This window comes from Mustela lutreola, chromosome 1, assembly GCF_030435805.1.
Source record: "Mustela lutreola isolate mMusLut2 chromosome 1, mMusLut2.pri, whole genome shotgun sequence".
Lineage (NCBI taxonomy): Eukaryota > Metazoa > Chordata > Mammalia > Carnivora > Mustelidae > Mustela > Mustela lutreola.
The window spans coordinates 176,784,019-176,811,165 of NC_081290.1; the positions used below are offsets into that span (position 1 = coordinate 176,784,019).

Here is a 27,147-nt window from a genome sequence, read left to right on the forward strand (position 1 = left end):
CTTTGCTTCTTAAATTCCACATATAAGTGGAATCATATGGTATTTGTCTTTCTCTGATTTATTTCACCTCACATCATGCTCTCTAGCTGCATCCACATTGTTGCAAATGGCAAGATTTCATTCTTCATAGCTGAGTAGTATTCCACTGTGTATGTGTGTACACACACACACACACATACACAGAGTGTGGCTGTAAACGTTGGGGTGCAAACACGTGTTCCTTTAAATTAGTACTTTGTACTTTTCATATATGACACCACAGTATTTTGTTCTATTTTTGGCTTGAGTCATGAGAGAAGAACATACTGAAAATATTTCTTGGTTAGATGAATAGCTGACCCTCTACTCTGCAAATCAGTGAGCAGGAAGAGGAGGCCTTTGGGGAAGCCCTCAGCCAAAATTGCTCCCAGAAATCTAAATGGCCCCAACTCAAAATTTCGAGTCCCCTTTTCATTTTGACTTTAACATTCTTACTCATCAGAAGTGTTACCCAGGTCCAGTAATCACTTCCACCCTGAGAGAGGGGGGGCCTGGATGCCTTTTGACTAGTTCGGGAATCAAATATTGAGGATTTGCTCTGGCTGCATGAATTCGGGAGAATGGACAGGGTTCACGGGCTCGGGAGATGTCGTCCTACTCTTCTGATCAAGGACAGGCTCTCTGCAGTACCTTAACCCTTCCGGAGTGACAGTTTGGGGGAAAAAAAACACATTCCAGTGGATATTGGATTCACTTGGTCAAGAAATAAAAATTCACGGATTTAATGTACACAAGCCTTCTATGCGGAAGCGGTAACAGAAGTCTACCTTCCCGCACGGTCCCCTGGGCCATGTCCCACCTCAGATGGGTTCGTGGCGGCCTCTCTGTAACCAGCCAGCTCTGACCCATGTTTTCCAACGTGGCCTTCGAGAATATGCAAGTCACGTTTGTCTTCGTGTCAACGGGATGACCCTGCACATACTTGGGAACAGCACTTTTGACTTTTCCGACTTAAGGTTCCTCCAAGATTCCTATACACGTCCTTCTCCCTGAAGGACCAGTAAGAGGATATTTCCTCTGGAAATGTTGGTGTCCTAGACACACATGGCCTCGTTCACTTCTGGTTTCAAAACCAGGGGATGTACAAGGGTAGGAATCCCCTGGGCCTGTTTTCTCTTGGCAAGGCAGGCTTTAGGACGAAGCTAAATATTTGTCCAAACCGTGCAGCTGAGCCACATGCAAATTTGCATAACAGCACTCCAGGTGATGGGCTGCACGCTAATTACTTGTAATTCGATCAGGCTGGATTTTAGCAACACACTCAAGACGGAACGCCCTGTCAGCAAACCAGGCAGCTCTCAGCAAGTTGCCTCGTCACCTTAAATGGCCTTAAGCAAGAGCAGAGACTGTGGCCAGAGACTGTGGGAGGCTGGTGTGTACAGTTTCCAAGGTCACAGGTCTGTGCGATTTCAAAGAATGTCCCAGACGGACGCAAGGCATTTGTGGATCGTGCAAAACTGTTTTGATTTGATCCATCCAACATGTCAGGGTCTCTGGCCAGACAGAGGAGGGAAGGAGCTACACGCACACCGAGCCCTGCCTTGCTGTCACAGCACGAAGGGGAAACCGAGGCCGCGGTCGCCGTGCTTCCTGCCCTTCTGAGCAGCAGTCACCTCCCTGGGAAAACACTTCTCGGCAAGGAACTTGCACTCCCCCCAGATCTTTAAGGAGGTTGAACAAGTCCACGGGTGCAAGCATTCATGTAAAAACCACGGTAGGACATGCTGGGGAGGAAAGGACAGAGACCCGGCTTGGTTGGGTTGGGTTTGGTTGGCTGTTTTGTTGTGGTGAGTCCTTTAGATTTTGAAATGATTTGCAGCCCTGAGATACAAATTCTTGACATCTAAAGCATAAGGCAAATGCTGGGGATGGCATGTTCCGCCTAAGGGAGCAGGTGATAAGGTTGCTCGGAGAGGCCAGGGGGTGGTCGGGCGGGAGGAGGGTGAGGGTTTGCAAACAGAACTCTGGGGGCTGAGGTCTCTCCCCACAACACCCCGACTAGCCTTGGCACCTTATCAGAACTATCTGCACCCCAGGGCTCTGACCCCTGGTCCGAGAATGAGGATATGCAGCTCCTAACTCATCACCAGGGAGATGATGAAAACAAACACCTGGCCCACGTGAAGGTCCGCGTGTCGGGGGTCTCCGTAGCCTGCTGTCTGTACTGTGCCAGGAGCTGGGAAGTCAGGGGAGCACGTGCAGGGGCGCTCGGAAAGCCAACTGGGAATGAACAGGGGCTTCATCAATACGAGAGGGTTTGAAGGGATCTTTCCGTTTCCCCCGAAAGGATGCCGGTGTGATGAGCACACGTCATAACACGGAGAAGGAAATGAAATAAAAACAATTCGAAGCAGAAACCAAAGACACAGTCTTCAGTCCCAGGGGACCTCAGGGTCTCATGGAGGGGACATAATTGTGGGTTCTCCCTTCACATGTGATTAGTAAAACCCAGAATGGAGGGAATGAGGAACTCAGAGCAGGGGGAAATGCCCAGCAGCACCTCCTGGTGTCCGTCCTGTCGGTGGAGTCCAGAGGAGCCGTGAGGGCCGTGGCGGTCGGGAGCGCAGGGAAGGACGGAGAGCATTGCAGGCGGCAAGGCCGTGAGGAACTCCGGGGGGCCAAGGCCCGTGCCAGGTGCTGTCAGGTGTACGCGAGGCCCGTGGGACCTGTGCCGGTGCGGGATTGTTCAGGGTCTACCCAGCAAGACAAGGCAGGGCTCTGCTATTTACTGCGTTCATTCCTCCAAGCACTGTTCTTGAAAACCGTGTTGCTACGAGGATGCGTTAGACATCCTGATGCTTTCTTCCTGGGCTTCACTACTCAGTGTTTCATGTTGGTGGATAATGAGGAGGTTTTAACGAAGAGGTTTTGGTGACCTAAGCACAAGGAAAAATGTGCCACGCGGGCCTGGTAGCATCCCGCGTGCTGCAGCCCACGCCCTAGGACCCACTGTGTGGGGGTTTGGGGAGAAGAGAGCCAGGGCCGTCTCCAGCCTGAGTCCCTACAGCCCCGCACATGGCAGTCTGCAGCCCTCGAGCCTGTGGGTCAAGTGGAAGTCAGGCCATTACATTTGAGAATGGGGTAAAGTGAGGCAAACCAATTTGCCCGCAGTCACCCTCCTAAAAGTGGACGCACGAGTCAAATAGACCAGCGTACTCCAGGCTTTTCCACTCACAAGCACACAGAGGTTTTGTTCCTACAGCAGGTACCCAAACATGGTTTCGAACACAGCACTTTATCGGGATGTGGTAGGCCTGAAGGTGGGGGAGCAGGGGGAAGGAAGCCTGGCTTTGGCCTTGTGGACCTGCATATGCATCCCCACTGCCACTGCTGGCGGGACCACGACCCCTTCCGCGGTCTCGCGGTGTCACAGGGCACTGCAAGTCTCAGGTCCCCAGATGTAACCACAGGATGAAACAATGCTGCTTTGGTAGAGGTCACTCTAGGTTGCCGGAGAGTCTCCTGCTCCCTGCTCTTGGAGATGAGGAAGGGGTCATGCTGGGTCATGAGAAAGCCTGCCTCTGTCAGGTCGTGGACCTTGTTTGGACACGGATTGTCTCCCACAGGAAGCTTCGTCAGTTACCCCAGACGGTGAGAAAATGGAGGCATTGAGAGTTTAAGGAGCTTCTCATGGTCATGATTGTAATTGATGTTGGATCTGGAGTTTAAATCCACAGGGTCTGGCTTCAGAGTCCATGTGTGCGACCCACTAGACTACCCCACCTCTCAGGGATGTGGGATCTTTCCTCTACCGTCATTAAATAAGTCACCTGTCATTCCACACTCTCCAGTCGGGAAGTGGGAGGGGTGGGAGAAACTAACAGAAGGGGCAGCTTCTACCTGGATCCGCTTACTGGTCCCCACGGAGTGTTGCTGGACTCGCGTTCACAGCACTCATCTTTTGAGTTTTCACTTAAGGCCAGAACTCAAAGTTTCAAGATGCGTTCTATTGAATTTTCCATGTTTCAAACTAATTACAATGTTTTAAGAACTCCGCACAAGCCCTTGGTGGTGCAGGGGACCATGGTTTGTGACGTTGGTCGAGAGGCGTTCACGGCGTGGTGGTCGCAGGGACAGTCTCTGTACCCAGATGTGGAGGTCAAATGCCCCTCCTGATGGAAGAGGAAGTCATCCATTCCTCTGACCTCCGTTCCCTCACCTGGAAAATGGGGCTGGATAGAAATGAGGACACATGCCCCAACCTGTTAAAGGATTGAGTGAATAGACCTTGAGCCCCTGAACAGTTCTCAGCACGTATAGGCATTCTATCTGCTCTGTCATGGGGTCCCACAATGGATGGTGGCCCACCGTGGAGGAGGGGCTTGGACAGCTCCAGGTGGCCAGTCAGCCAGCCCTCTTTAGAGAATAATGTTCTAGCAGCCATCGAATAACTAACATCACAAAAATTACCAAGTCTCATGAAGTTAGTACCTCCTTTTCATCCCCAGTCTAAAGTCTACCAATCTACTTAGATTCAATTTCCATCCAAGGGATCCCAGAGAAAAGGATTTCCTCATAAAAATAAAGAACTGGTTTTCACTTCTATTTGTCCTTCTATTTTTTTTTTTTAAATCACATTTCCTCTTAGTCCTTTTCTTAGAATGAAATTAGTAGAAGATCGAGTAACAGAAGCCCTTTAAAACAGAGTATATAAGTTCCCTCAGTCCACCAAAAGAAGTGCTCAATCCTAGAGAAGTAGTAAAGGAATTACATGACTTTTTTGGGAAATAGAACAATAGAAAAGAAAACAAAGAAAAAAAGCTTCCGCTTCAGAGCAGTATTAAACACCATTAAGCATCTGCGGAGAGCAGGGCTCTCTGCGGACAATGTGGGGAGAGGCGTTCCAATCAGACGAAGCCCTAGAGGTTTCTGCAGTGGTTCTCCGGTCTTTCTGGTTCTAAGGGTCACCTGGGAGCTTGTTCAGATGCAAGTTTCTGGACCTTATGCCAGAGAGTCTATTAATTTACGTCAAGCGGGGGGGCCCAGGGGTGCTTATCTCCATCGGAACACTTGGTCCGGGGATCTCACTTAAGGAGCTTAAGGTATTACAGATGGTGGTTTCCTGCCTCCTAAGGGCTCCTCCAGCATTTAAACTTAAAGATGCTTTGGTATTATGGGTGCTTTCTTAGTTCAAGGACAAGAATGTTGGTTTAATCAAATCTGTAACTCTGATTCCGTTCACCCCATGGGTACAGGAAACATTTGTCTCATCAATAGGATGAAATGATAAGTCCTTTGGGAAACTTTCACACATTGGGGAAAGAAATGGTCCTCCGCCTCTACCTGAAGATTTTCAAGGTCGTAGCTGGAGCTCCTGAAGCCACCTTCAGCCGGACCAGAGCCCCCAATATGTAGAGAGTGACAGAGAAAGAAGAGGGAAGAAATTCAGATTCTTGATAACATGATGGGTGATTACAGTAACCTTTTGAAATATCTGCCTCCCGACGTACTGAGGTAATACGACTCATCATTTAAATTACTTTTAATTAGATACTGTTTTTCAAAACTTAGAGCTGAGATAGAGAGTACACCTTTTTTTCCCAGAGTGCTGTAAGAACAGACCAGGAATTACAGGCTGAGTGAGGCGGACAGAACAGAGAGCCATGAGGACCGCATCGCTCTGGTTTGGGAAGTCAAAGGCGCCTGTTACAAAGACACAAAATGTATGCGTCCCAGGAGACAATTAGGGGTTGGATCAAAGAGCATTCTGATCTGACTCTGGTTAGAGATGGAAGAAAAAATTCAGAGTATTTGGTGGCTGTTTATAGACTCTTTCAAGTTCCATAAGAGAGACAAATTGTCTGAAGCAGCAGCAGCTTCTGCTAAGAGGGGCACTTGCGGTCTGTGCTGGAAACTGAGCTGACACCGCCTTCTAATGCGAAGGCTGGTGGTCGGAGAAGTCGGTCTCACCACCCCCCTGCCCAAGCTAAAGCTGGTTTATGAAGCAGCAGGAAACCAGGAAACTCATCAGCAGATAAAATTAGTAAGTTTGGCACCTCAGGCCTTTGCAAATATCCCCATGATTAATTATTTCTAAGTGAGAGAGAGCTGAGCCTGTCTGCTGAGATTGAATGAAGGTGGGAGCTTCCCCAACAAAGGCTCGACTTGGCAAAGTTCTTCAGGCAAAGGTCATTAGAGGCCAATGGAGAGCAGGGGACAGGATGCAGAGGTCAGAGGACAGTGGGTGGGAAACCAAAGTCCCAGCATTAGTGACCTGTGAAAATGACCAGCAGTGCCAGCCACGTCAGGGGATGGCTGTGCTGTTAGAGAGAACGTGACCCTGGCCGAGCACGGCGTGGCAATGATTAACACGTCAGGCCAAAGGGCGCGCTCCGTGGTGGTGGGAGAGCTCACCACCTGGTCAAAAGGAAACTCTTACCCTCTCCTATTTCCTGGATTTTAATTTTGGATCCCCTGGACCTATGCCATCTCCACAGTGATGAACGGCCCGCTTCCCCAAGATCGTCAGGCTTTCTGGGCACGGAGTTCAAAGCACCGCTGTGTCCCTGAAAGTGTGGTCCAAGTCCCACTCTGGTCTGCTGGACCCGTAGAGAAGCCAGGGCCAAGCTGCCTAGACGACCCTTTCCTAGACGTGTCTACGCAGCTTCTTAATCGACTTCCTCAAATTCTCTTCTCAGTTGAAACAAACTTGGATGAATCCGTCTCTGTGACATTATGTCTGATTAATGGCTTTGTGACAGTTAAAAGATTATCAGATGTATTAAGGGTCTCCCCAAAGGACATGCTCATTCTACCACCTAGGAAAGTCTACCCCTTATCCAGAATGCTCTAGCAAGGTAGGCAAATTTTGTTTCTACTTTTGTGTTTTGCCTCAATTAAGAATGGCTTCTCGGCTTGAGAAGTAGTGTTTGGGGCCACGTTTTCAGTCAACACAAGAGAAAGGAATTGCTCAAGGCTGACAGTAGAAGAATGCCAAGTCCCTCAGGTCATATCAGGGCAAGGCAACGTCTGGAGTTGGCTTCTGTGTCGCTCTCGCCAGCAAGAACGACCAGGAGACCTCAGCGAAGCAAGCTTTATTTCTGGGTAGCTGTTGGGATCTCCCCTCTCACAGCCCGCGCATGTGTATATATACCAAAGTTGTACAACCAATCACTTGCAGCCACATAGATACAAGAGGCATTTTGGACTACTTCCTTAATCCTCGGTTCCACCTACTGGCTCGCATGCAGCCACCATCTTAATGGCGTGTTTACTTTTGGGCACCGACATCTCGCCCTTTTCTTTTATATTAGGCATGCAAGGCAGGAAATTGTGCCTGTCTTAGGTTGTCAGCTGCCATGAACATGCTTACCCGTCATTGGATAATTCTCCCTGGTTGGAGAACTCCTGGCTTAGGTTGCTATGTGCATGCAGCTAATCTTACCTGTCATTGACTACCGATCTAGCGCTGCCAGCCAGATTTGGGGAAATGTACCAGCTTCCAGTGCCATGCAAGCTTGTACTAGCGCCAACTGTTATCTATGTTGTTGTTTACGTAATGATGCAAAACAGCGGAACATAAGGATCAAGCTCAGGAGTAGTCCAATTAATAGTGCACCCATACTGGCCTACTCTTTTTAGCAAACGAGAGTGATTGGTTTACAACAGAGACCCAATCCCCTAATGGAGCTATGTCAATCTTAGTTGCATTAATAGTGAATATTTGTTGTCTTAACAATCTTGTCAAATTATAATATTGATTGGACCATGTCCCATTTAGGTGTATAGGCCACAGAGGTTATGCAAAGTCCAGAAAGTGCTTGGATGCATCCGGTCGTCAATAGTTTCTGGAGAATGTCCACTTGTTCCTGGATTAGATCTACTTGCTGATTGACGATCATAATGCCGGCTTGAAGGTGGCCATTAATTAGTTCTTATGTGGCGAGGGCTCCTGCAACTCCGGTAGTTAGGTTATTAAGAGTGGAGGCAGTCTGTACAGACATGGTGAGAGCTACAGCCGCTGCAGTTGCTGCAGCTGCGGAGGCTGCTACAGCCGCAATAATGGCTGCAGTGATCCCAAAGTCTCTTTTATGTCTTGAGAGCAATACAGGCGAATCGTTAGGATTTACAGAAACGGGCATGGGAATGAAAGTAGGTATACAGGAGGGAGGATGGCGGACTCATTCGTCAGTGGCATGGGGAACGGCCAGGCTTTCACTATTGCCCATTGGTGCATCTGTTGAAGGGATGCTGGTGTCGCCAGGATCGCTATCAGGCCGAACATCAGGACGGGGCGGGCCATGTTGATCGATTCTTCTAATCAGTCGCTCCGGGACCCAGATAGGCACTTGGGCATCCTGTGGAAAAAGACAAACAGAACCTCGGTGCCATCTTAGGACCGGGTCAGGGCCTCTCTATTGGCCCGTGAGTATATCCTTCCACTTTGCCTGGGCTGGAGTGCGTTCGGTAACCGCCGCATGCCTGTCCGCTGCAGATGTACCATTATGGTCCAAGGACAAAAAATTTAAAATGTAAAGGGTGAGAGATGTAAGATCACGGGGTGACTTGTAGTCATCCCCTATTCCCCCTTTTCTTATTTTTTGTAAGCATCGTTTGAAGGTGCCATTGGCGCGTTCAATTATTCCTTGACCTTGTGGATTGGCGGGTCTACCTGTAGTATGGACTATACCAAATTGACTCAGGAATTGATGGATAGATTTTGATATATATGCAGGTCCATTATCTGTCTTTATTTGTTTTGGGATACCCCAATCTGCGAAGCATCGTAGGCAGTGTGTGATGACTTGTTCTGAATTCTCCCCCATGAGGGGAGTAGCCATTATGATACCCGAATAAGTGTCCACTGATATATGTACGTACTTTTGTTGCCCGAATTCAGGTACATGTGTGACATCCATTTGCCACAGGTGATTAGCTTGAAGGCCTTTGGGATTTACCCCCAAGGAAGGCTGAGGGAGTAATGTGGCACAATTCCCACAGGTCCTTACTATATCTCTTGCCTGTTCTTTGGTGATATGGAATCTATATATCTTAAGGTATTAGAATTCACGTGCCATTTGCTATGGAACAGCTTCGCCTGTTCTAAGGTAGGGCAAATAAGTTGGAAACGACTATTGTGGTCTGCTAGAGCATTGCCCTCGGATAATGGTCCCGGTAGGCTCATATGGGCTCTGATGTGATCTATCTCCGGTGTTAGGATGGCTGCTCTGATATCGAGCCCTGCTGATCCAGAGGTTGCGTGCCTTTCTCCGAGGGAGGATACCATGTCCTGGGCATTTGCGTTAGTGCCCCATAAATTTGTGTTGGGCCCCGGGGGCATGGGGCCCTGCTTCCCGTTTTTTGAGTCATTGGATCAAATCCAGTTATTCGGTGGCAGGGCATTTCCTTGAATATCTTTCTGGGACCTACATTCATTAGCCCAATGATTCCCTTTACGGCAATGAGGGCACAACCCAGGTGCGGGCTTGACTCGTCTAGGAGATCCTTTACCCTCTGGACAATCCCTCTTAAGATGACCGTCCCTTCCACAAAGGAAACAAGCCTTGGAAAAACTCCTGGTTCCTCCATTGAAACTTCTTATCCCTTGGGCTATTGCTGCCACCATAACTTGGCCCTGAACAACTGTATCAGTGATGTCTCGACACACTTTGATATACGTAATCAGGTCCTTAGACTTCCAAGGGTGGATAGCCTCTCTACACCATTTATTTGCTTGTACATAGGCTAATTGTTTAACAAGAGGCATTGCTTGGTCCACATCCCCAAATATGCGCCTTGCTACTTGGAGCAGACAATCTACAAAGTCAGCATAGGGTTCATAAGGCCCCTGCAACACCTTGGAAAGTTGTCCCTGCAAATCGCCAGAACCCTGTATGGTCTTCCAAGCCCTAAGTGGCTGCAGCTGCTATCTGTACATACACCCCTGGGGGGTACCCAATCTGATTGTTTTGTCCCACAAATTGACCTCCTCCCATGAGCATGTCAATATTCCAGTGGGGATTCCCTGACGCGGCGTTACGCCGGGCAGTTTCTGAGATACACTCTTGCCAAGCAGTTTTCCATATCAAGTATTGTCCACCAGACAGAGTTGCTTTTGCCATGTTAGTCCATTCGTCTGGGGTAAGGTTAATAAGTTTGAAGTCTAGTGGTTGATGAAACCTCTGTTGATTTTGATCTTCTAACATTGGGTATGCAAGAGGGGAGGGTTTAGTAAAGTCCGTAATGCCCCTCCATCCTGCATTTCTACATTCTGGACAACCGCATGCCCCTCGGGAGCATGAAGTGTTATATGGTGGCGGCCATTCTGCAGGTGGCGCTATAGGCCTACATTCAGGGGTAGGAATTCTTGACCTTCTGACAGAGGGCGCTAGGGAGTCATATTCCCCCCCCCCCCCCCCCGCTACTTTGTATGTCCTTCCCTTTAAAGGTTTGTTAGGGACTTCCTCTTTTAATTTTAAGTGCGTCATAGCTTCCCCAAGCTCATCTTCAGAGGAGCTCTCCTCTGAACTTTCTCCCCCTCTGCTAGATCCTGCCTTAGAGGCTTCTCTGACCTGCTCCATCACCTCAACACCTTCCTCGATAACATTTTTAACTGTTTTATGGTTCTTCCCCCAAATGTTCCCATTGAGGAATATTAAGAAGTTCTCAACCTTTTTCAAGAACTGCCGAGCTGCTTTCGTTTTTAGCGGAGTGCCGTTAGCCTTAAGCACTTCCGTCAGCAATCCCTCCATCTTAGTAAACTTTGATCCCATTATTTCTCGTCCTATGCCCAGGAACCTTTTTACTTCTCGTCCTATACTTAGGAACTTTCTTATCTGAAATTTTGTGCGCACTTACTGGATCATTGCGTTCACTGAGAACTCCTCGGTTTCGGAGGGTTCCCGGGTGCCGGCACCACTTGTCGCTCTTGCCAGCAAGAACGACCAGGAAACCTCAGCGAAGCAAGCTTTATTTCTGGGTAGCTGTTGGGATCTCCCCTCTCACAGCCCGCGCATGTGTATATATACCAAAGTTGTACAACCAATCACTTGCAGCCACATAGATACAAGAGGCATTTTGGACTACTTCCTTAATCCTCGGTTCCACCTACTGGCTCGCATGCAGCCGCCATCTTAATGGCGTGTTTACTTTTGGGCACCGACACTTCTGATATGGGGTTGCTCCCTTACACGTTCCCCAACGTCTCACTCTTGTGTCTCCTGTTCCTTTGATCTCCAGTAATGCCTCCAGGAAAGATCTCGGGCTTTGAAGTCAGAACATTGTGGATGCTCTACCCTACTACTACCAACTGAAAATGGCATTGACCACACGAGTTATCGAGATTGGGTGCCCAGCAGCAGAGCTTCGGGGTCCCAACCTGCTTACCCAGAGGCTATGCCGGTGCATGCCCTAGTGCTATTTGGAGAGAGGAGAAAGACATATGAAGCAAGCTGGCAAGTAGAAAGGAAGGACAGCCATGGGGCCATCTGCGTGCACACTCAACATTTTGTGCATGTACAAGACGGTGGAACTTCCTACTGCTCAGTTACATACTGCAGACTGGAGCCAAAGGGCCATTTTGCCACCTAAGTGTGTAGGCCTCAGGGCCAAAGACTGTGCTCTAGAGGTATAACAAGAGGGAATTAGGGAGGCTCGGGAGAGGTCAGGCTGGAGCCCAATCTAGTTTTCTATCAAGGGGAGATCAGCTGCAGGACTTTCCATACACTGCTTTCTGCAGCCCCACCACTGGGACGCCTTCCACCCAGAGGATATCAATGGCTCATCAATGGTACCCCGAAATCCAGTGAAAACTAATACAGAGGACAACACCAGTTGCTTCTGAGAAGGATGCCTGCCCTTTCTCCCCTTACTTTTCCTAACTTGTAGAAGACCAAGGAGGACCACTGGTATGGGTGTTTTTTGAAAGACCTCTGGAAAGCTAATGAGCAGCTAGAGTGAGAATTTCCAAAACCCTGTAATAGGGGATGAAGAAGGGTTTTCATGGAGACAATGTTGGGAGAAAAAAGTGCCTCATGTTGCATACCACGGATGACACACCAGACGCGGTCACGATCATGTTAAGGAGAGAGGAAGACCCACAAGGAAATCCTGACAAACTACTAGGCTGACTGGGGGACTTCCCAGGCCATTCTCTCTGGACTCACGGCCTCCCCACCCCTAAAGCTGGAGCCAATGAGTCATGGAAAAAACTTGGGGACCACATTCCACCATGTTTTGGGTAGAATCTGTAGGATGGGGTTTGTTAAGATCTGCTGTCATCTGGCTCCAAAGATCGGGGTTCAGGAACGGCTGCAAACCTGCCCTCCCCTCTCACGGCCTCAGTGCACCTTTGTAAGAGAGTGAATGCCTCGTCTCCTGTCTCGGTTACACTTCCATCATCCTTTGCATTTTGCATCTCAGGTGAAGCATTTTCTAATTCACAAGTTTCTTTCTCGTGATAAGAACAAATTATTAGCTCCCTTAAGACTCGTAGCAGCAGAGACCTTCGCACGCTCCATCTCAGGAAACTCGTCTTCTGGGTGGGAAAAAATTAATTTGTCCTTCCCCCTTGCAAGAGGGTTTCTTAAACCCTGTGGTCTCAGCACGGCCACTGATAGTTCACCACGGCGCCTGTAACCTTTGGGTATTTCAATGTCCTTGGCTAAACCACAGCGTCTGAAAGCAGATCCGTGGCTATTGTATCATGGTTAGGTTCTGTGTAATACTTCACTGTAACCAGCTTTAATTGCTCTATTAATCCAGTGCACAAGCCATGTGGGTCGCCATTTACTGCTCTTTTACGCGTCTTCCCAACCGACTGCTTACAAGCCTGTAAACAAACCGGTGGACGAATTTGCTCAGAATATTGCCGTTTGGGGTGAGTCATCTACCTCCATCCCTAAATTAATTAGGGTGATGAAACTGCTTAGCTCCTGACTGACCTGCTGGTGTCTTGGGGTGGTGGGGGTGGGGGTGTCTCAGTGAGGGTTTGTGGTTTTGCTCTCAGAATGGTGCGTCTAATTCAATGCACCACAGCTGTATACTTCAGGTCCTGGAGTGACCAGTCATTTGTAGCCAGTTGTTTCTGAAGGATCAAATCCTGGAGAAGTTGCCCACACTATATACTCTCTTTCCCTCTGCGGAGTAACCTCGGTCGGACACCGGGGCGGGGGTGGACAATGCCAAGCACTTCTTCCTGATCTGAAACATCCCCACTAACTGCACGGACACACGTGCCTACTAAAGGCGGACTGGCAGCTTTGTCTACTGTAGGTCACTGAAAACACCTCTCTCAAAAGGGATTTTAAGTTACATTTTCAACAGCAGTCCTTCTGAGACTATCCTGTTTAAGGGGATTTGTTAAAGGCAACCATATACAGAAATAAAATTGTTGAGAGAGATAAGAACTCCATGGCAGCATTTCCCCTTCTGACTCTGTGAGAGAGAAACCTTCACCAGAGACCAAATTAGTGTCCCAAGTGGTTTCCCTCATAGACCAATCAACTTTCCTAACTGTCACCATGCTCTGTGATTACCTAGGGTTGTTTTTTTTTTTTTTAAAGATTTTATTTATTTATTTGACAGATAGAGATCACAAGTAGGCAGAGAGGCAGGCAGAGAGACAGGAGGAAGCAGGTTCCCCGCTGAGCAGAGAGCCCGATGAGGGGCTCGATCCCAGGACGCTGGGATCATGACCTGAGCCGAAGGCAGAGGCTTTAACCCACTGAGCCACCCAGGCGCCGCAGCCTAGGGTTTTAAGAAAAACATCTACTAAAACACCAGAGAACTGTAACCATAGTTTCTTTTTTTTTTTTAATTTTTAATTTTTTATAAACATATATTTTTATCCCCACGGGTACAGGTCTATGAATCACCAGGTTTACACACTTCACAGCACTCACCAAAGCACATACCCTCCCTAATGTCCATAATCCCACCCCCTTCTCACAACCCCCCTGCCCCCAGCAACCCTCAGTTTGTTTTGTGAGATTAAGAGTCACTTATGGTTTGCCTCCCTCCCAATTCCATCTTCTTTCATTGATTCTTCTTCTACCCACTTAAGCCCCCATGTTGCATTACCAGTTCCTCATATCAGGGAGATCATGATAGTTGTCTTTCTCTGCTTGACTTATTTCGCTAAGCATGATACGCTCTAGTTCCATCCATGTTGTCGCAAATGGCAAGATTTCATTTCTTTTGATGGCTGCATAGTATTCCATTGTGTATATATACCACATCTTCTTTTTTTTTTAAAGATTTTATTTATTTATTTGACACAGAGAGAACACAAGTAGGCAGAGAGGCAGGCAGAGAGAGAGAGGGAAGCAGGCTCCCTGCTGAGCAGAGAGCCCCATGCGGGACTCGATCCCAGGACCCTGAGATCATGACCAGAGCCAAAGGCAGCGGCTCAACCCACTGAGCCACCCAGGTACCCTTTTATACCACATCTTCTTGATCCGTTCATCTGTTGATGGACATCTAGGCTCTTTCCATAGTTTGGCTATTGTGGACATTGCTGCTATAAACTTTCAGGTGCACGTGCCCCTTTGGATCACTACGTTTGTATCTTTAGGGTAAATACCAAGTAGTGCAATTGCTGGGTCATAGGGAAGTTCTATTTTCAACATTTTGAGGAACCTCCATGCTGTTTTCCAGGGTGGCTGCACCAGCTTGCATTCCCACCAACAGTGTAGGAGGGTTCCCCTTTCTCCGCATCCTCGCCAGCATCTGTCATTTCCTGACTTGTTGATTTTAGCCATTCTGACTGGTGTGAGGTGATATCTCATTGTGGTTTTGATTTGTATTTCCCTGATGCCGAGTGATATGGAGCACTTTTTCATGTGTCTGTTGGCCATCTGGATGTCTTCTTTGCAGAAATGTCTGTTCATGTCCTCTGCCCATTTCTTGATTGGATTATTTGTTCTTTGGGTGTTGAGTTTGCTAAGTTCTTTATAGATTTTGGACACTAGTCCTTTATCTGATATGTCGTTTGCAAATATCTCCTCCCATTCTGTCAGTTGTCTTTTGATTTTGTTAACTGTTTCCTTTGCTGTGCAAAAGCTTTTGATCTTGATGAAATCCCAAAAGTTCATTTTTGCCCTTGCTTCCCTTGCCTTTGGCGATGTTCCTAGGAAGATGTTGCTGCAGCTGAGGTCGAAGAGGTTGCTGCCTGTGTTCTCCTCAAGGATTTTGATGGAATCCTTTCGCACATTGAGGTCCTTCATCCATTTTGAGTCTATTTTCGTGTGTGGTGTAAGGAAATGGTCCAATTTCATTTTTCTGCATGTGGCTGTCCAACTTTCCCAGCACCATTTATTGAAGAGGCTGTCTTTTTTCCATTGGACATTCTTTCCTGCTTTGTCGAAGATTAGTTGACCATAGAGTTAAGGGTCTATTTCTGGGCTCTCTATTCTGTTCCATTGATCTATGTGTCTGTTTTTGTGCCAGTACCATGCTGTCTTGATGATGACAGCTTTGTAATAGAGCTTAAAGTCCGGAATTGTGATGCCACCAACTTTGGCTTTCTTTTTCAATATCCCTTTAGCTATTTGAGGTATTTTCTGGTTCCATATAAATTTTAGAATTATTTGTTCCATTTCTTTGAAAAAGATGGATGGTACTTTGATAGGAATTGCATTAAATGTGTAGATTTCTTTAGGTAGCATAGACATTTTCACAATATTTATTCTTCCAATCCAGGAGCATGGAACATTTTTCCATTTCTTTGTGTCTTCCTCAATTTCTTTCATGAGTACTTTATAGTTTTCTGAGTATAGATTCTGTGCCTCTTTGGTTAGGTTTATTCCTAGGTATCTTATGGTTTTGGGTGCAATTGTAAATGGGATTGACTCCTTAATTTCTCTTTCTTCTGTCTTGTTGTTGGTGTAGAGAAATGCAACTGATTTCTGTGCATTGATTTTATATCCTGACACTTTACTGAATTCCTATACAAGTTCTAGCAGTTTTGGAGTGGAGTCTTTTGGGTTTTCCACATATAGTATCATATCATCTGCGAAGAGTGATAATTTGACTTCTTCTTTGCTGATTTGGATGCCTTTAATTTCCTTTTGTTGTCTGATTGCTGAGGCTGGGACCTCTAGTACTATGTTGAATAGCAGTGGTGATAATGGACATCCCTGCCGTGTTCCTGACCTTAGCGGAAAAGCTTTCAGTTTTTCTCCATTGAGAATGATATTTGCAGTGGGTTTTTCATAGATGGCTTTGATGATATTGAGGTATGTGCCCTCTATCCCTACACTTTGAAGAGTTTTGATCAGGAAGGGATGCTGTACTTTGTCAAATGTTTTTTCAGCATCTATTGAGAGTATCATATGGTTCTTGTTCTTTCTTTTATTGATGTGTTGTATCACATTGACTGATTTGCGGATGTTGAACCAACCTTGCAGACCTGGAATAAATCCCACTTGGTCGTGGTGAATAATCCTTTTAATGTACTGTTGAATCCTATTGGCTAGTATTTTGGTGAGAATTTTCGCATCTGTGTTCATCAAGGATATCGGTCTATAGCTCTCTTTTTTGATGGCATCCTTGTCTGGTTTTGGGATCAAGGTGATGCTGGCCTCATAAAATGAGTTTGGAAGTTTTCCTTCCATTTCTATTTTTTGGAACAGTTTCAGGAGAATAGGAATTAGTTCTTCTTTAAATGTTTGGTAGAATTCCCCCGGGAAGCCGTCTGGCCCTGGGCTTTTGTTTGTTTGGAGATTTTTAATGACTGTTTCAATCTCCTTACTGGTTATGGGTCTGTTCAGGTTTTCTATTTTTCCTGGTTCAGTTGTGGTAGTTTATATGTTTCTAGGAATGCATCCATTTCTTCCAGATTGTCAAATTTGTTGGCGTAGAGTTGCTCATCGTATGTTCTTATAATAGTTTGTATTTCTTTGGTGTTAGTTGTGATCTCTCCTCTTTCATTCATGATTTTATTTATTTGGGTCCTTTCTCTTTTCTTTTTGATAAGTCTGGCCAGGGGTTTATCAATTTTATTAATTCTTTCAAAGAACCAGCTCCTAGTTTCGTTGATTTGCTCTATTGTTTTTTTTGGTTTCTATTTCATTGATTTCTGTTCTGATCTTTATGATTTCTCTTCTCCTGCTGGGCTTAGGGTTTCTTTCTTATTCTTTCTCCAGCTCCTTTAGGTGTAGGGTTAGGTTGTGTACCTGAGACCTTTCTTGTTTCTTGAGAAAGGCTTGTACCGCTATATATTTTCCTCTCAGGACTGCCTTTGTTGTGTCCCACAGATTTTGGACCATTGTATTTTCATTATCATTTGTTTCCATGATTTTTTTCAATTCTTCTTTAATTTCCCGGTTGACCCATTCATTCTTTAGAAGGATGCTGTTTAGTCTCCATGTTTTTGGGTTCTTTCCAAACTTCCTCTTGTGGTTGAGTTCTAGATTTAGAGCATTGTGGTCTGAAAATTGCAGGGAATGATCCCAATCTTTTGATACCAGTTGAGTCCTGATTTAGGACCGAGGATGTGATCTATTCTGGAGAATGTTCCATGTGCACTAGAGAAGAATGTGTATTCTGTTGCTTTGGGATGAAATGTTCTGAATATATCTGTGATGTCCATCTGGTCCAGTGTGTCGTTTAAGGCCTTTATTTCCTTGCTGATCTTTTCCTTGGATGATCTGTCCATTTCAGTGAGGGGAGTGTTAAAGTCCCCTACTATTATGGTATTATTGTTGATGTGTTTCTTTGATTTTGTTATTAATTGGTTTATATAGTTGGCTGCTCCCACGTTGGGGGCATAGATATTTAAGATTGTTAGATCTTCTTGTTGGACAGACCCTTTGAGTATGATATAGTGTCCTTCCTCATCTCTTATTATAGTCTTTGGCTTAAAATCTAATTGATCTGATATAAAGATTGCCACTCCTGCTTTCTTCTGATGTCCATTAGCATGGTAAATTCTTTTCCACCCCTTCACTTTAAATCTGGAGGTGTCTTTGGGCTTAAAATGAGTTTCTTGGAGGCAACATATAGATGGCTTTTGTTGTTGTTTTTTTTTTTTTTTCCATTCTGATGCCCTGTGTCTTTTGATTGGGGCATTTAGCCCATTAACATTCAGGATAACTATTGAGAGATATGAATTTAGTGCCATTGTATTGCCTGTAAGGTGACTGTTACTGTATATTGTCTCTGATCTACCACTTATAGGCTCTCTCTTTGCTTAGAGGACCCCTTTCAATATTTCCTGTAGAGCTGGTTTGGTGTTTGCAAATTCTTTCAGTTTTTGTTTGTCCTGGAAGCTTTTAATCTCTCCTTCTATTTTCAATGATAGCCTAGCTGGATATAGTATTCTTGGCTGCATGTTTTTCTCGTTTAGTGCTCTGAAAATATCATGCCAGCTCTTTCTGGCCTGCCAGGTCTCTGTGGATAAGTCAGCTGCCAATCTAATATTTTTACCATTGTATGTTACAGACTTCTTTTATGGGGCTGCTTTCAGGATTTTCTCTTTGTCACTGAGACTTGTAAATTTTACTAGTAGGTGACGGGGTGTGGGCCTATTCTTATTGATTTTGAGGGACGTTCTCGGAACCTCCTGAATTTTGATGCTCGTTCCCTTTGCCACATTGGGGAAATTCTCCCCAATAATTCTCTCCAGTATACCTTCTGCTCCCCTCTCTCTTCTTCTTCTGGAATCCCAATTATTCTAATGTTGTTTCGTCTTATGGTGTCACTTATCTCTCGAATTCTCCCCTCGTGGTCCAGTAGCTGTTTGTCCCTCTTTTGCTCAGCTTATTTATTCTCTGTCATTTGGTCTTCTATTTCACTAATTCTTTCTTCTGCCTCATTTATCCTAGCAGTGAGAGCCTCCATTTTAGATTGCACCTCATTAATAGCTTTTTTAATTTCAACTTGGTTAGATTTTAGTTCTTTTATTTCTCCAGAAAGGGCTTTTATATCTCCCGAGAGGGTTTCTCTAATATCTTCCATGCCTTTTTTGAGCCCAGCTAGAACCTTGAGAATTGTCATTCTGAACTCTAGATCTGACATACTACCAATGTCTGTATTGATTAGGTCCCTAGCCTTCGGTACTGCCTCTCGTTCTTTTTTTTGTGGTGAATTTTTCTGTCTTTTCATTTTGTCCAGAGAAGAGTATATGAAGGAGCAAGTAAAATACTAAAAGGGTGGCCACAACACCAGGAAAATATGCTTTAACCAAATCAGAAGAGATCCCAAATCGTGAGGGGGGAGAAAGGCGATAAAAAGAGGTTCAAAATGGAAGAAAGAAAAAAAAAGAAAAGAATTAAAAAACGAACAAAGAAAAATATAAAAAAGAAAAACAATATAATTAGATAAACTAGTTAAAAAACGTTAAAAAAGAAAAGGGTAAAAGTTAAAAAAATTTTTCCCAGAAGGTGAGGGAAAAAAAATGAAAAAGAAAAACAATAATTTAACTGCTAGACTAAAAAAAATCACAGGGAGAAAGCCATGAGTTCCGTGCTTTGCTTTCTCTTCTTCTGGAATTCTGCTGCTCTCCTTGGTATTGAAACCGCACTCCTTGATAGGTGAACTTGGTCTTGGCTGGATTTCTTGTTGATCTTCTGGGGGAGGGGCCTGGTGTATTGATTCTCAAATGTCTTTGCCCCAGGTGGAATTGCACCACCCTTACCAGGGGCCGGTCTGAGTAATCCGCTCGGGTTTGCTTTCAGGAGCTTTTGTTCCCTGAGCGCTTTCCGTAGTTCCGGAGGACAGGAATACAAATGGCGGCTTCCTGGTCTCCGGCCCGGAGGAGCCGAGTGCCCGGGGCCCCACCCCTCCATGCGCCCTCAGAGAACAGCACCCAGTTACTCCCGTCTGCCTGACCTCCGGCCACGCTCCGAGCTCACCGAGCCTGCGACCGGTTCAAGGTAACCCCGAACTGCGAGCTTACTGTCGGCTCTGTCTCTGTAGCCAGCTTTCCTGTTCCAATAGCCGCAAGCTCTGCGACACTCAGACACCCCCAATCCTTCTGTGACCCTGCGGGACCTGAGGCCACGCTGACCCTGAGTGGGCTTCGCCCCGGTTTAGCCTCTGGAGTGATGTCTCTCAGTGGAACAGACTTTTAAAAGTCCCGATTTTGTGCTCCGTTGCTCAGCTGCTTGCCGGGAGCCGGCCCCTCCCTCCGGGGTCTATCTTCCCGTCGCTTTGGATTCACGTCTCCGCTGGTCCTACCTTTCAGAAAGTGGTTGTTTTTCTCTTTCCAGAATTGCTGTTCTTCTTCTCTTCGATCTGCCGATGGATTTGCAGGTGTTTGCAATCTTTAGATAAGCTATCTAGCTGATCTCCTGCTAGCTGATGTAGTCTCAGCCTGCTACTTCTCTGCCATCTTGACTCCTCCCCCTGTAACCATAGTTTATTAACCTACTATTAAAATTTCCATGAGAAATTCCTTTTACTGGATGGAATTTATAGAGATTAAAGCTGGGGATCCCCCCTTTTCCGTTCTTTGCTTGGACTCTCCCTTGAGGCTTAATAGACGCTAACAGGAGGGCCCTGAGTATGTGAGAGGCAAAGATCGGAGGAGAAAGTTCAGGGCAGTGAAAATAAACAGCATTTTACTACTCTAATTCCTTTGTTTATGCCGCTCCGAACATGAAATGGTCTTGATTGAGAAGCACTGGTCTAGGACAGTGCTAGAACTCAAACATCTTTGCCTGACTCTTGCAAAGGTGGACCCAGAGCTCTGACAAATGGTAAATACAATGTCCTGTTCTTTTTTTTTTAAGGGCGTAATTAACTTTCTTCCTGGCTGGACTGTACGGTAACATATCACAACCCACCAGTAAAGGACACCAAAGAAATCCGAAGTGTTCTGTGACTGGCTTCTTGGTTAACATGGACCTTACCGAGCCCAGCCCATTGGTCTCAAGACCTGTGTCTGGCCCTCGAGGTTGACTGGGGTCATGACCAGAACACCTACACACCTACACACTATCTTTCCCTGATGGCCTGGCTTCTTCGTGGCCTGATAGTAGAGTTCCAAGGGAAAATTTCCATGAAGACTAGGGAGTTAGACAAGGTTGGAGAATTTACAACTCAGCCTTGGAAGTCACATAGCATCACTTCTGTTATGGACACATGCTCCCTTGGATTCACAAGGAGGAAAGATAAAACCCATCTCCTGAAGGAGAAAGGTCAAGGTCACATTGTAAGAAAAAAAAAGTGTATAGATGGGAGAGATTTTTCATCTTTGGAAAAAAATAATACAATCTGCTTTAGTATCACTTTTGGGAAGATGAAGAATATAAATACTCTAATAATTTTGTGTTTTGTTGCTTGTGTGAAAATCTAAAATAGCAAAGACTAGAGCCAATGTTTGGACACTGGCTAAGTGCTAAGAGCGGTAACAACGGAAGCATTCAGATTCCTCCCCTCTGCACACCCCCAACGAGGCTTCTCATTTCAAGGCTGTTATCAATGGTTTGTTAAACCAAAGAACTGAATTTTAGTTCTATTCTAGATTGAGTTTTAAAAATGCCATTTAAAGGACTGACCATATTATGTCTGGGAAATAGGAACAACAGACAACCGACTGACTACACAGTCTGTTTTAATGGAACGTGAGGCGGTGTGGAGACATGTTCTTGTATTTTATAACGAATCACAAAGCCAATGCTTGTTGGCATACTATAGCATAAAATATGGTTTCAAAATAGGAAAAAATAGCAATTAAAATGAGAACTTTCCCAAATTCTCAGTGTTTATCAGGATGGGATGACTGAGTCTACATGGGGTTTATAGTCAAGATGACCTAAGTTCAAACCTTGTCTGGACTTTCATAGCTACGATCTCAAAAATAATCACAATAATGGTAGTGATAATCATTAACAGTTATAGATGATTTGTTGTAAGCTAGGTATTTGGCTAAGAACTTTGTGTTTGTGAGCTCCTTTTTCTCAGTGATCCGAAGGGATAGGGTCACCTACACCCAATGACAGGTGTCACACACTAAGTAATGGAACTAGTGTTTGAACATACTCAGTTGGGCTCAAACCCTTACCTACTATACAAGTTTCTGAAATTTCCCAAGTGTCCTAAGCTACAGAATAGGGACATCAATTCCCATTTGAAGGAATTAAAATAAGATGGCATCTATGAAAAACCACAGCACTGGGGCACCTGGGTGGCTCTGTTGGTTAAGCAGCTGCCTTCGCCTCAGGTCATGATCCCGGCGGCCTGGGATCAAGTCCCGTATCGGGCTCCTTGCTCAGCGGGGAGCCTGCTTCTCCCTCTGCCTGTCACTCTGTCTGCCTGTACTCATTCTCTCTGACAAATAAACAAACAAAATCTTAAACAAAACAAAACAAAAACACAGCACTTAGCAGGTACTTAGCACAGCCTACATTTTACTTTCTATCAGGCTCAGTTCATTTCTGGGTCACTAGGCAGTAACTGTTACTGTCTGATTGAAACAATGTCTCCGTCTTCTGTATCTGCAGATGGCCAGAGCTGGAAGGAGCCTGTTCTATTGCTTCTTTTGCAGCTGATGACACCCCGGGTTTCCTTGTCTGGATGACTCACCCACAGTGACAGAGCGGGTCAGTGGCAGTGGCGGGAGCTAACTGCAAGCCCTGGGCTCCCCCAGTGTTTCATGCTGCCCCCAGCTGCATTTGAAGAACAAGAAAAAACATCAGCTAATGCTTAGATACATCTAACTTGTTGATACTTCCTGCTCTGTATTGGCAATTTTATAATGTAGTGTTTTATTAAATAGTTATTAGTAATACATTTATCTGCCCGAAACTGAAATTTCACGCCCTCCTCAGTGATCACTAAGTCACTAGTCAGTACCTCGCCCCACTAAGGTTAATTATTACACCTAATAATGCTCCTGCTGGAAACTCCTGCTTAGACTAATTACTCTCATAAATCTCTTTAGAGAAGTGTAAAAATCTCATTACTTAAATGATAAAACAACTAATCTTTGCTCCTTGTCCTTCCGAGATAATAAGATTGCCAAAACTGCTACAGTTGAATGATGTTTTAAGGTAATTAATAATGTTACCAGAACCAGGGCCCTAAAGATCTTGCAAGGATGCATGAAAACAGATGAGGCAGAAATTCAGGGGACAGAAGAGGGGATATGGGGAGTCCACCTCTACATTTTTTTTTAAAAGATTTTATTTATTTGACAGAGATCACAAGCAGGCAGAGAGGCAGGCAGAGAGAGAGGAGGAAGCAGGCCCCCCCGCTGAGCAGAGAGCCCGATGCAGGGCTCGATCCCAGGACTCTGAGATCATGACCTGAGCTGAAGGCAGCGGCTTAACCCACTGAGCCACCCAGGCGCCCCTCCACCTCTACATTTTTAAAGGGATTATTTTCCACTTTAGATTTTTGAATTTTCATTTTATAGGGAAACCCTTGGTACTGTTAAATGTGCTGTCAGCTGAAATTGCACGAAGTGCTCACTTTTTTTTTTTTTTTAATTCACTCATCCATCCACCTGTCCGCCTGTCCATCAGATAAACAACAGCCCTGTGGGGAGAGCCAGGGAGGAGACCGATCACTGCCCTCACAGAGCTTGCCGTCTGGAGGACGAGGAAAGCAATGGTCCAAGGACTGTGCCTTGGGTGCCTGTTGTGGACTTTTCCACGAGACCGCACTCTCCCGTTGCTGGGGCGGGGGGGACCCCCCCTCCCCACAGGCACCGCAGGGTCTCGTCAAATGTTCAGTTTGCTGCTTGGGGAAATGGATCCTTACGTTTGGGCACATCCTGGATCCCTGGTCATTTGCTGAAATGACCACTGCATAAGTCAGTCATCGGTCAAGAGACAGAAACCGCACCTGACACTTGAATTTGATAGAATGAGAACTTGATATGTAAGAATGGATCATTAGATTGAAGTCATTAATCCTAACGATAGGGGTCAACATGTGACTCCCTAAGCAGCCACCACTCCCTAGGACTGAAGGCACAGAAGTGAAAGATTGAAATTGTGAAGACCTCGAAATTCAGAGGAGGGCCCCCTGGCCCTGGGTGCCAGATGTCCATGGAGGGAGCACAGCTTGGCTGGGGCTCTGGGCTCTGGCTGGCCGGTGAGGAGTGATGACGTGGTGCCCATGAGTGTTGGAAAAACCAAGAATGGAGTCACCTGTTACTGGGAACTGGTGCTACTGGGACGGAGCACTGTCCCGGGGGGATCTCTGCCAGCACCCCTGCAGCCACGGGGGAACCCCACAGGCAGCAAAGCCGACAGCAGGTGCCTCTCTCTCCCCAGGAAGGCAGCGTCCCGCCAGCACCCCGAGTGGCAGAACCTGGCACTGACAGGCCGGCAGAGCAGAAATGGGGGACCAGAGCCCCAGCTCCAGCAGCAGCAACTGCAGTCTTCAAGGCCGAGTTCCCAACAAGAGGCAACAGTTTAGTAACTAGGACGGGTGAGAGACCAACGGAGGGTCCTTGGCTTCTGTTGTCTTCAGAACCCTGCTCCAGTGCCTGATGCGGACTCCTGCATGGTTCTATAAGGAAATGTTCTCTTCTGAGTGGGGAAGGAAGGGGGGCAGGGGGAGTCTTTCTGGACGTGTTGATGCGGCAGCCCCTGTCACTTCTCATAATTGTAGGATGATAGCCAGTTACCCTAACACCCACAGAAACTTTTAGGATACCCTTCCTTGGTGCCTTCCGGATCCAGAGATCTTCATGGGGGAAGTGGGGCCCATTCAAATGTGCCTTCGGACTCGTGGGTTCATTCATCATGTTTGGCCCACGGACACTGTGGCAAGAGTGATGATGGGGAAACAGAGCTCAGAATGAACAGAGCTCAGGATCGACTGGGAAATTGGTCATGGTTCCAGCTCTGGCTGCCTTTTTTAGGCAGAGAGAGATGTGTGGTTTTGGGAATGAATGGGGAATAGTAGGGAAGGGTTTTGTTTTGCTTGTTGTTTAAGATTTTGTCAGAGAGAGAAGTTAAGTAGGGTGAGACATAGGCAGAGGGAGAAGCAGGCTCCCCGTGGAGCAGGGAGCCAAACGTGGGTCTCAGGTCCAGGACCCTGGATCATGACCTGAGCCAAAGGCAGATGCTTAACCACTGAACCACAAGGAGCCCTTGTTTTGCTTCTTGTTTTTTTGTGTGTGTTTGAGAAGGAACATTTAAAGAATGGATTGGGTTCAGAGGACGACAGAATGATTTTGGGAAGGGGGAGAATACAGACATGAGAGAGTAATGATGTGCATACATTTTTGTGCACATTTTTATAAAAAGATTTTATTTATTTATATGACATAAAGAGAGATCACAAGTAGGCAGAGAGGCAGGGAGAGAGAGAGGGAAGCAGGCTCCCCGCTGAGCAGAAAGCCCAATGCAAGGCTCAATCCTAGGACCTGGAGATCATGAGCTGAGCCGAAGGCAGAAGTTAACCCTCTGAGAGACCCAGGCCCCCTGTATGCACATTTTCAAACATTACAACTTCAGTGGGTTACGCTCAAGAAATCAAATTATTGAACTGCACAATGCAAGCAGCACCAAGAAAGACAGTTCGGCAGCACTACCGTCTGGCAAAAGCATATACATTGTAACCTACTGTCTGCTGCCCAGAGCATGCTGCATTATATGCTCTGGCATATTTCGGGAACATCTGTAGGGCACCTGGACAGACCAATACCGTCTTCATGTCTGGTGGCACTTTGCTCTGCCTGCCTTGCTCCACACTCCGCCTGATGCTCCGCTCCCAGGTGACCCTTCCGTAGCCATGCCTCGGGGGCAGCAAAAGCCAATCCTCCATGAGCAATAAAAGTTTCAGTGCATTGCTGTGTGGGCTGTTTTATACTGGGAAGATGGGTAGGCAAGAGAGTTGTCCTAAAATAGTGCCTGACCTATTAAGTACTATTTATGTGTAAGCTTTAAAGATGTGATGGTGGGGAGTTACAGTTTAGGACAAGACAATGGCAGGTGCAGTACATTCAGAGCAGCAGGAAGGTCAAAGGCATAGAAGACGTCCCTCCGATTCGGCCCCTCAGGCCCAGTGATTTCGACATAAATTACTCCTACTGTCGAACACCCTATATGGGATGGACTCTATTCACACTTTATTCTAAGAAGCTTGGTTTTGAAATATTTGATGGCAAATTCCCCAAACACAGCACAGTGATGGGATCCTGCTTGGGGGATTATGGCTTATTAATGTGGCCTTTGTACTGAATGGGGACCCTAGTTTCTTTGGAAAACCTTGAGGGCCAGAGAAGTTTAATAGATAAAAGTAATACATAGATTTCCCCGTGGTGTCAGTAGTCTTCTTCCGCTTCAGGCTTCATATCGAGGGAAAGGGAATCCGCAGCCCAGACCTGCACCGTCCAGCATGGCGGACATCACCTCCGTGTGGCGAGGGTCCCCCATGCTGGCAGTACCGACACTAGGACAGTCCATCATCACAGGACACCTGATTCAATGGCACTGACCGACTTGCCTATGGCTCCAGGCACCATTCATCAGGGCTCAGTGCTGAGTGACTATTTCTAGAATTTTTCTAACAGAGCTATACGAATGTTAAACCCAAGAAGACCTCTTGCTACCTTTCAAAGAGAAGAAAAAACCCTGCAGTGATGGATTCGCTGTTCTCATAAATGAGAGCTTGGTTGGTGGACTGGAAGGTGTTGGGGAGGTCACATACAGGACATGACCACTGGTAAACCCAGGACCTGGACCTCGGTGATGAGAGGCTCCTGACTCCCTCCCCCTGTCCTTGGAAGGCACATTCTGTCTACTGTTCTCATTCTGGAAGCTCTTTAAAAGGCAGCCTTGAGAAAGCAAGGTGTTATTGAGACCACCTGGACTATATACATGACTGGACCCCATTAAAGCCTCAGCAGAAACCCTCTAGATTCCGGCAGGTATGTGCACAGATCTACTCTTCTTGGCAGTCGCCCAAGAAAAGTCTCCTATGAAAGTTCCCTTGCTTATGAAGCCTGCCGTCTGCCGGTCTGCAGCCACCTGCCTTCAGCCGCTCTCTGTACTCCGTACAGGACCCCTTTCGGATTTTACCCAGGTTGCAAAGCAATAGAAGGCTTCCCCTCCAAGCCCCCCTGTACCTCTGGACTTCTAGGACCCAGAGGAGGAGGATCCCAGCAAGTACATCTGTATATTGTCTGAAGATTATATGACGTCCAAGAAGGGGACCTGGAAATGCATTAAAGATTTCCCAGGATTCAGGACAGTTCTAGGGAACACC

The 27,147-nt window shown here is 46.3% G+C and overlaps 1 long non-coding RNA gene across 1 annotated transcript in view; it reads left to right on the forward strand.

Annotated features, from left to right (window-relative positions):
• The first annotated feature begins 1,467 nt into the window (after positions 1-1,467).
• LOC131834768 (uncharacterized) overlaps positions 1,468-27,147 on the forward strand; it is a 58,688-nt gene continuing 33,008 nt past the window's right edge. The window contains exon 1 of the long non-coding RNA XR_009354938.1: positions 1,468-1,753. This is a non-coding gene — a long non-coding RNA (uncharacterized LOC131834768). The remainder of the gene's footprint in view (positions 1,754-27,147) is intronic.